At 34.2% G+C, this 8,545-nt stretch overlaps 1 long non-coding RNA gene across 1 annotated transcript; it reads left to right on the top strand.

Annotated features, from left to right (window-relative positions):
• The first annotated feature begins 529 nt into the window (after positions 1-529).
• LOC139935145 (uncharacterized) lies at positions 530-2,581 on the top strand. Its single transcript, XR_011785768.1, has 4 exons — positions 530-608; positions 718-822; positions 1,359-1,507; positions 1,839-2,581. It is a non-coding gene; the product is annotated as an uncharacterized lncRNA (long non-coding RNA).
• The last annotated feature ends 5,964 nt before the right edge of the window (positions 2,582-8,545 follow it).

Genomic DNA, 8,545 nt, shown 5'->3' with positions numbered 1-8,545 from the left:
GAGTTGCTGGAATCGACCTGTTGCTGTAGCTGGACGCCTCACTCTCCACTTCATAAGGTAGATATCTTTTTTTTGAGATAAAGAAGTTTTGGACAACATTAATCTGTAAAAGCTCTATTTAATTCAGCATTTTCCTGTTTTAGTTTAATTTGATGTGTTATTCAGGTTGGCTGTTTAATGACTGACTGGAATGTTGACTTAACCGCCTAATGGGGTTACTGGGAACGACCTGACACTGTATCTGGCTGCCTCATTCTCTACTTCAACAAGTAGATTTTGTTTCTGTTATTTTTACATTCAAGAAAAACATCACTAGTATTTTTACACAATCTCTTAAGGTATGCCATTTTATTCATTACTCGACTAACCAAACTTGCACCTCCATCCTTCATGGTTCACAGGGTCATATGTAACAACCACCCACACCATCTATCGCACCGAATATAATCCCAAACTAATAAGAAGAAACCTGGTTTCTAAATGTATTTTTTGATTGTATGTATTTGTTTTTTATTTCATGCAATGATGAAATGTGACTGAACCATCCAACGGAGTTGCTGAAATTGACCTGTTGCTGTATCTGGATGCCTTACTCTTGACTTCAAAAGGTGGATATTTTTTCTTTAGACAAAGAAGTTTTTAACAAACCCAATCTGTTTAAAGCTCTATTTAATTCAGATCCTTTTCCTTATAGTTTTCTTTTCATGTGTTATTCAGGTTGGCTGCTTGATGACTGACCGGGACGTTGACTGAACTGTCTAACGGAGTTTCTGGAATCGACCTGTTGCTGTATCTTGACGCCTCACTTTCTACCTCAAAAAGGTAGATATTTTTCTTTTCGATAATTTAAAATACAATGATTTCAATCTGTAAAAGCTCTGATTAATTCAGAAACTTCTTGTTTTAGTTTTCTTTTGATGTGTTATTCAGGTTGGCTGTTTAATGACTGACCGGGACGTTGACTGAACCATCCAACGGAGTTGCTGCAATTAACCTGTTACTGTACCTGGATGCCTCACTCTCTACTTCAAAAGGAGTACAATTTTTTTCTGTAGACAAACAAGACTATGTTCGTATCTGGAAAAAGTTCTTCTTAATTCAGCATCGTCCTGTTTTGTAATCAGGGCCAAATTTCATCTGGCTGTTTAAGCAAAAAGTATTGCTTAACAGTTTTCTGCTAACCAAAACAAAAGCAGGATACTAGTCATAAATTGTACATGTGACACGGTATTTTGGCATATTAATGTTGTGCTTAGTTCCCTGTGGAGCTTAAGCAGCGTTGTAACATGGACCCTGATGATCTATATTTGTTTTCATATGGTTCGTCCTGATGTGAGTACATTGTTATTTTCTTTCAGATGATTGTGACGACTGCTTTTCTGCCCTCCGTCAATATGGACCATGAAGATGTGACAACACAGTACAAAGAGAGATACATCATGGCTTGAGGAGATGGACATCAAAGTATTTCTCAGCTACATACCAGGGTCCCAAGTGGAGTTTGAAGGTAGGATCTCTTTTAGCTAAGCTTAAGCTGAAAGTTTAGAAATCCATTAAAGTGCAGAAAATATACATTTCTTACGTCTCATAATTAAAACATAGTCCCATATTACCTTGCACCAATACTGTATTGTTAAACTGCAGGCGCGTCACTGAGTGAGAGATATGCATGCTTTATAAAAAGCCATTTTTGTGGTTATTATTACACACTCATCTTTGACCTTTAAATTAAAACCTGAGTTAAATCTTGAGTTTAAAGGTCAAAGATGAGTGTATAATAGTGACCACAAAAAAAACCAGTTAAAACTTTTTTTTTACGTTTGATCATATTATTACAGGATTAACGTGAAGAAAACTCTTTCTTCACCACCTCATCTAAGGCGTCATGTCAACAGATGGACACATTGTATAACAGAATGAACCCCAAGAACACAAAGAGGCAGATCAAGTTGGCCTTGGATGGACGGCACAACAGAATGTGGAAGCTTCACGTGGAAGCTTCACATGGAAGCGACAAGCACAAGAAAGATCAAGGTGGAATGGTGACGAAGAGACCTTCCTTCTACAGTATGGAGCGGTATAGGCTAGATAGATTGATATTTTCCCATTTAAAATAACACAAAATCTTTTTTTTTGTAAATTTCACTATTCGTTGGCCTGTTTTATTCATTCTTGGAAGTTGACATGAAACAGTTTTTGTCCTCATTGCTAAAATACTTAACTCTGGATGAAGTTTATTTCATTGCTATTGTAATTTTTATTATTCTTATTGCTTATATGGTATCTGTTCTGTGGAACCCTTACATGGTGGCCACCATGTTTTTATTATTATTATCTACTGTATGAAGACATGTAAAATATTGTGACACACATAGGGTTAATTAAAGTTTGTAATGTCAAAGTTCATGACCTTGTCTTTGTTTGAGTACTCATTAACAAGGTTTTATAATTACAAAGTTCTTGACATTGTCCATGGTATTCATTAAGGTCATTTGAGTTCTCATTAACTAGAGGTTTTATAATTACATAGATCATGACAGAGCCATGGTATTAAGGGTAATTGAGTTCTCATTAACAAGGTTTTAATTATATTGGTCATGACGTTGTCTTTAGTGTTTTTTTATAGTGTGTTGAGTACCCCTTAACGATGTATAAAGATCCCCTTTAACTGATTGTGGGGTGGGAGATGACAACCTTCACGTGGTCCACCCTGTTGTTAACTAATTGTCATCAGACAATACAGCTCTATAATACTTGTTTGTATAGCTCTATATGCACCAAACCAATGTTTTAATTATATTGGTCATGACATTGTCTTTAGTGTTTATTTAATGTGTGCTTAGTACCATTAAGGATCTTTTAAGATTCCTTTAACTGTTATTTGTGGGGTGGGAGATGACAACCTTCACGTGGTCCACCCTGTTGTTAACTAATTGTCATCAAACAATAGAGCTATAATTTATATACTTGTTTGTATAGCTCTATGCACCAAACCAATGTTTTAATTATATTGGTCATGACATTGTCTTTAGTGTTTATTTAATGTGTGTTTAGTACCATTAAGGATCTCGTAAGATTCCTTTAACTGTTATTTGTGGGGTGGGAGATGACAACCTTCACGTGGTCCACCATGTTGTTAACTAATTGTCATCAAACGATAGAGCTATATATACTTGTTTGTATAGCTCTATGCACCAAACCAATGTTTTAATTATATTGGTCATGACATTGTCTTTAGTGTTTATTTAATGTGTGTTTAGTACCATCAAGGATCTATTAAGATTCCTTTAACCGTTATTTGTGGGGTGGGAGATGACAACCTTCACGTGGTCCACCCTGTTGTTAACTAATTGTCATCAAACAATAGAGCTATATAAATACTTGTTTCTATAGCTCTTTGCACCAAACCAATGTTTTAATTATATTGGTCATGAAATTGTCTTTAGTGTTTATTTAATGTGTGTTTAGTACCATTAAGGATCTATTAAGATTCCTTTAACTGTTATTTGTGGGGTGGGAGATGACAACCTTCACGTGGTCCACCCTGTTGTTAACTAATTGTCATCAAACAATAGAGCTATATAAATACTTGTTTCTATAGCTCTTTGCACCAAACCAATGTTTTAATTATATTGGTCATGAAATTGTCATTAGTGTTTATTTAATGTCTGTTTAGTACCATTAAGGATCTATTAAGATTCCTTTAACTGTTATTTGTGGGGTGGGAGATGACAACCTTCACGTGGTCCACCCTGTTGTTAACTAATTGTCATCAAACAATAGACCTATATATACTTGTTTGTATAGCTCTATGCACCAAACCAATGTTTTAATTACCAGGTCATGACATTGTCTTTAGTGTTTATTTATAGGGTGTTTAGTACCATTAAGGATCTATTAAGATTCCTTTAACTGTTATTTGTGGGGTGGGAGATGACAACCTTCACGTGGTCCACCCTGTTGTTAACTAATTGTCATCAAACATTAGACCTATATATACTTGTTTGTATAGCTCTATGCACCAAACCAATGTTTTAATTACCAGGTCATGACATTGTCTTTAGTGTTTATTTATAGGGTGTTTAGTACCATTAAGGATCTGTTAAGATTCCTTTAACTGTTATTTGTGGGGTGGGAGATGACAACCTTCCCGTGGTCCACCCTGTTGTTAACTAATTGTCATCAAACAATAGAGCTATATATACTTGTTTGTATAGCTCTATGCACCAAACCAATGTTTTAATTATATTGGTCATGAAATTGTCTTTAGTGTTAATTTAATGTGTGTTTAGTACCATTAAGGATCTATTAAGATTCCTTTAACCGTTTTTTGTGGGGTGGGAGATGACAACCTTCACGTGGTCCACCCTGTTGTTAACTAATTGTCATCAAACAATATACCTATATATACTTGTTTGTATAGCTCTATGCACCAAACCAATGTTTTAATTACCAGGTCATGACATTGTCTTTAGTGTTTATTTATAGGGTGTTTAGTACCATTAAGGATCTATTAAGATTCCTTTAACTGTTATTTGTGGGGTGGGAGATGACAACCTTCACGTGGTCCACCCTGTTGTTAACTAATTGTCATCAAACAATAGAGCTATATAAATACTTGTTTCTATAGCTCTTTGCACCAAACCAATGTTTTAATTATATTGGTCATGAAATTGTCATTAGTGTTTATTTAATGTGTGTTTAGTACCATTAAGGATCTCTTAAGATTCCTTTAACTGTTATTTGTGGGGTGGGAAATGACAACCTTCACGTGGTCCACCCTGTTGTTAACTAATTGTCATCAAACAATAGAGCTATATAAAAACTTGTTTCTATAGCTCTTTGCACCAAACCAATGTTTTAATTATATTGGTCATGAAATTGTCTTTAGTGTTTATTTAATGTGTGTTTAGTACCATTAAGGATCTATTAAGATTCCTTTAACTGTTATTTGTGGGGTGGGAGATGACAACCTTCACTTGGTCCACTCTGTTGTTAACTAATTGTCATTCAACAATAGAGCTAAATATACTTGTTTGTATAGCTCTATGCACCAAACCAATGTTTTAATTATATTTGTCATGACATTGCTTTAGTGTTTATTTAATGTGTGCTACGTACCATTAAGGATCTTTTAAGATTCCTTTAACTGTTATTTGTGGGGTGGGAGATGACAACCTTCACGTGGTCCACCCTGTTGTTAACTAATTGTCATCAAACAATAGAGCTATAATTTATATACTTGTTTGTATAGCTCTATGCACCAAACCAATGTTTTAATTATATTGGTCATGACATTGTCTTTAGTGTTTATTTAATGTGTGTTTAGTACCATTAAGGATCTCGTAAGATTCCTTTAACTGTTATTTGTGGGGTGGGAGATGACAACCTTCACGTGGTCCACCCTGTTGTTAACTAATTGTCATCAAACAATAGAGCTATAATTTATATACTTGTTTGTATAGCTCTATGCACCAAACCAATGTTTTAATTATATTGGTCATGACATTGTCTTTAGTGTTTATTTAATGTGTGTTTAGTACCATTAAGGATCTATTAAGATTCCTTTAACTGTTATTTGTGGGGTGGGAGATGACAACCTTCACGTGGTCCACCCTGTTGTTAACTAATTGTCATCAAACAATAGACCTATATATACTTGTTTGTATAGCTCTATGCACCAAACCAATGTTTTAATTATATTGGTCATGAAATTGTCTTTAGTGTTTATTTAATGTGTGTTTAGTACCATTAAGGATCTATTAATATTCCTTTAACTGTTATTTGTGGGGTGGGAGATGACAACCTTCACTTGGTCCACCCTGTTGTTAACTAATTGTCATCAAACAATATACCTATATATACTTGTTTGTATAGCTCTATGCACCAAACCAATGTTTTAATTACCAGGTCATGACATTGTCTTTAGTGTTTATTTATAGGGTGTTTAGTACCATTAAGGATCTATTAAGATTCCTTTAACTGTTATTTGTGGGGTGGGAGATGACAACCTTCACGTGGTCCACCCTGTTGTTAACTTATTGTCATCAAACAATAGAGCTATATAAATACTTGTTTCTATAGCTCTTTGAAACAAAACCAATGTTTTAATTATATTGGTCATGAAATTGTCTTTAGTGTTTATTTAATGTGTGTTTAGTACCATTAAGGATCTCGTAAGATTCCTTTAAGTGTTATTTGTGGGGTGGGAGATGACAACCTTCACGTGGTCCACCCTGTTGTTAACTAATTGTCATCAAACAATATACCTATATATACTTGTTTGTATAGCTCTATGCACCAAACCAATGTTTTAATTATATTGGTCATGAAATTGTCTTTAGTGTTTATTTAATGTGTGTTTAGTACCATTAAGGATCTATTAAGATTCCTTTAACTGTTATTTTTGTGGGGTGGGAGATGACAACCTTCACGTGGTCCACCCTGTTGTTAACTAATTGTCATCAAACAATAGAGCTATATAAATACTTGTTTCTATAGCTCTATGCACCAAACCAATGTTTTAATTATATTGGCCATGAAATTGTCTTTAGTGTTTATTTAATGTGTGTTTAGTACCATTAAGGATCTATTAAGATTCCTTTAACTGTTATTTGTGGGGTGGGAGATGACAACCTTCACGTGGTCCACTCTGTTGTTAACTAATTGTCATCAAACAATAGAGCTATATATACTTGTTTGTATAGCTCTATGCACCAAACCAATGTTTTAATTATATTGGTCATGACATTGTCTTTAGTGTTTATTTAATGTGTGCTACGTACCATTAAGGATCTATTAAGATTCCTTTAACTGTTATTTGTGGGGTGGGAGATGACAACCTTCACGTGGTCCACCCTGTTGTTAACTAATTGTCATCAAACAATAGAGCTATAATTTATATACTTGTTTGTATAGCTCTATGCACCAAACCAATGTTTTAATTACCAGGTCATGACATTGTCTTTAGTGTTTATTTATAGGGTGTTTAGTACCATTAAGGATCTATTAAGATTCCTTTAATTGTTATTTGTGGGGTGGGAGATGACAACCTTCACGTGGTCCACCCTGTTGTTAACTAATTGTCATCAAACAATAGAGCTATATATACTTGTTTGTATAGCTCTATGCACCAAACCAATGTTTTAATTATATTGGTCATGAAATTGTCTTTAGTGTTTATTTAATGTGTGTTTAGTACCATTAAGGATCTCGTAAGATTCCTTTAACTGTTATTTGTGGGGTGGGAGATGACAACCTTCACGTGGTCCACCCTGTTGTTAACTAATTGTCATCAAACAAAAGAGCTATAATTTATATACTTGTTTGTATAGCTCTATGCACCAAACCAATGTTTTAATTATATTGGTCATGACATTGTCTTTAGTGTTTATTTAATGTGTGTTTAGTACCATTAAGGATCTATTAAGATTCCTTTAACTGTTATTTGTGGGGTGGGAGATGACAACCTTCACGTGGTCCACCCTGTTGTTAACTAATTGTCATCAAACAATAGACCTATATATACTTGTTTGTATAGCTCTATGCACCAAACCAATGTTTTAATTATATTGGTCATGAAATTGTCTTTAGTGTTTATTTAATGTGTGTTTAGTACCATTAAGGATCTATTAATATTCCTTTAACTGTTATTTGTGGGGTGGGAGATGACAACCTTCACTTGGTCCACCCTGTTGTTAACTAATTGTCATCAAACAATATACCTATATATACTTGTTTGTATAGCTCTATGCACCAAACCAATGTTTTAATTACCAGGTCATGACATTGTCTTTAGTGTTTATTTATAGGGTGTTTAGTACCATTAAGGATCTATTAAGATTCCTTTAACTGTTATTTGTGGGGTGGGAGATGACAACCTTCACGTGGTCCACCCTGTTGTTAACTAATTGTCATCAAACAATAGAGCTATATAAATACTTGTTTCTATAGCTCTTTGAAACAAAACCAATGTTTTAATTATATTGGTCATGAAATTGTCTTTAGTGTTTATTTAATGTGTGTTTAGTACCATTAAGGATCTCGTAAGATTCCTTTAAGTGTTATTTGTGGGGTGGGAGATGACAACCTTCACGTGGTCCACCCTGTTGTTAACTAATTGTCATCAAACAATATACCTATATATACTTGTTTGTATAGCTCTATGCACCAAACCAATGTTTTAATTATATTGGTCATGAAATTGTCTTTAGTGTTTATTTAATGTGTGTTTAGTACCATTAAGGATCTATTAAGATTCCTTTAACTGTTATTTTTGTGGGGTGGGAGATGACAACCTTCACGTGGTCCACCCTGTTGTTAACTAATTGTCATCAAACAATAGAGCTATATAAATACTTGTTTCTATAGCTCTATGCACCAAACCAATGTTTTAATTATATTGGCCATGAAATTGTCTTTAGTGTTTATTTAATGTGTGTTTAGTACCATTAAGGATCTATTAAGATTCCTTTAACTCTTATTTGTGGGGTGGGAGATGACAACCTTCACGTGGTCCACTCTGTTGTTAACTAATTGTCATCAA

The sequence above is a fragment of the Asterias amurensis genome, chromosome 3 (genome assembly GCF_032118995.1).
Source record: "Asterias amurensis chromosome 3, ASM3211899v1".
NCBI classification, from domain to species: Eukaryota; Metazoa; Echinodermata; class Asteroidea; order Forcipulatida; family Asteriidae; genus Asterias; species Asterias amurensis.
The sequence above is the reverse complement of the archived record's forward strand: the minus strand, read 5'-3'. Positions and strand labels throughout refer to the sequence as shown.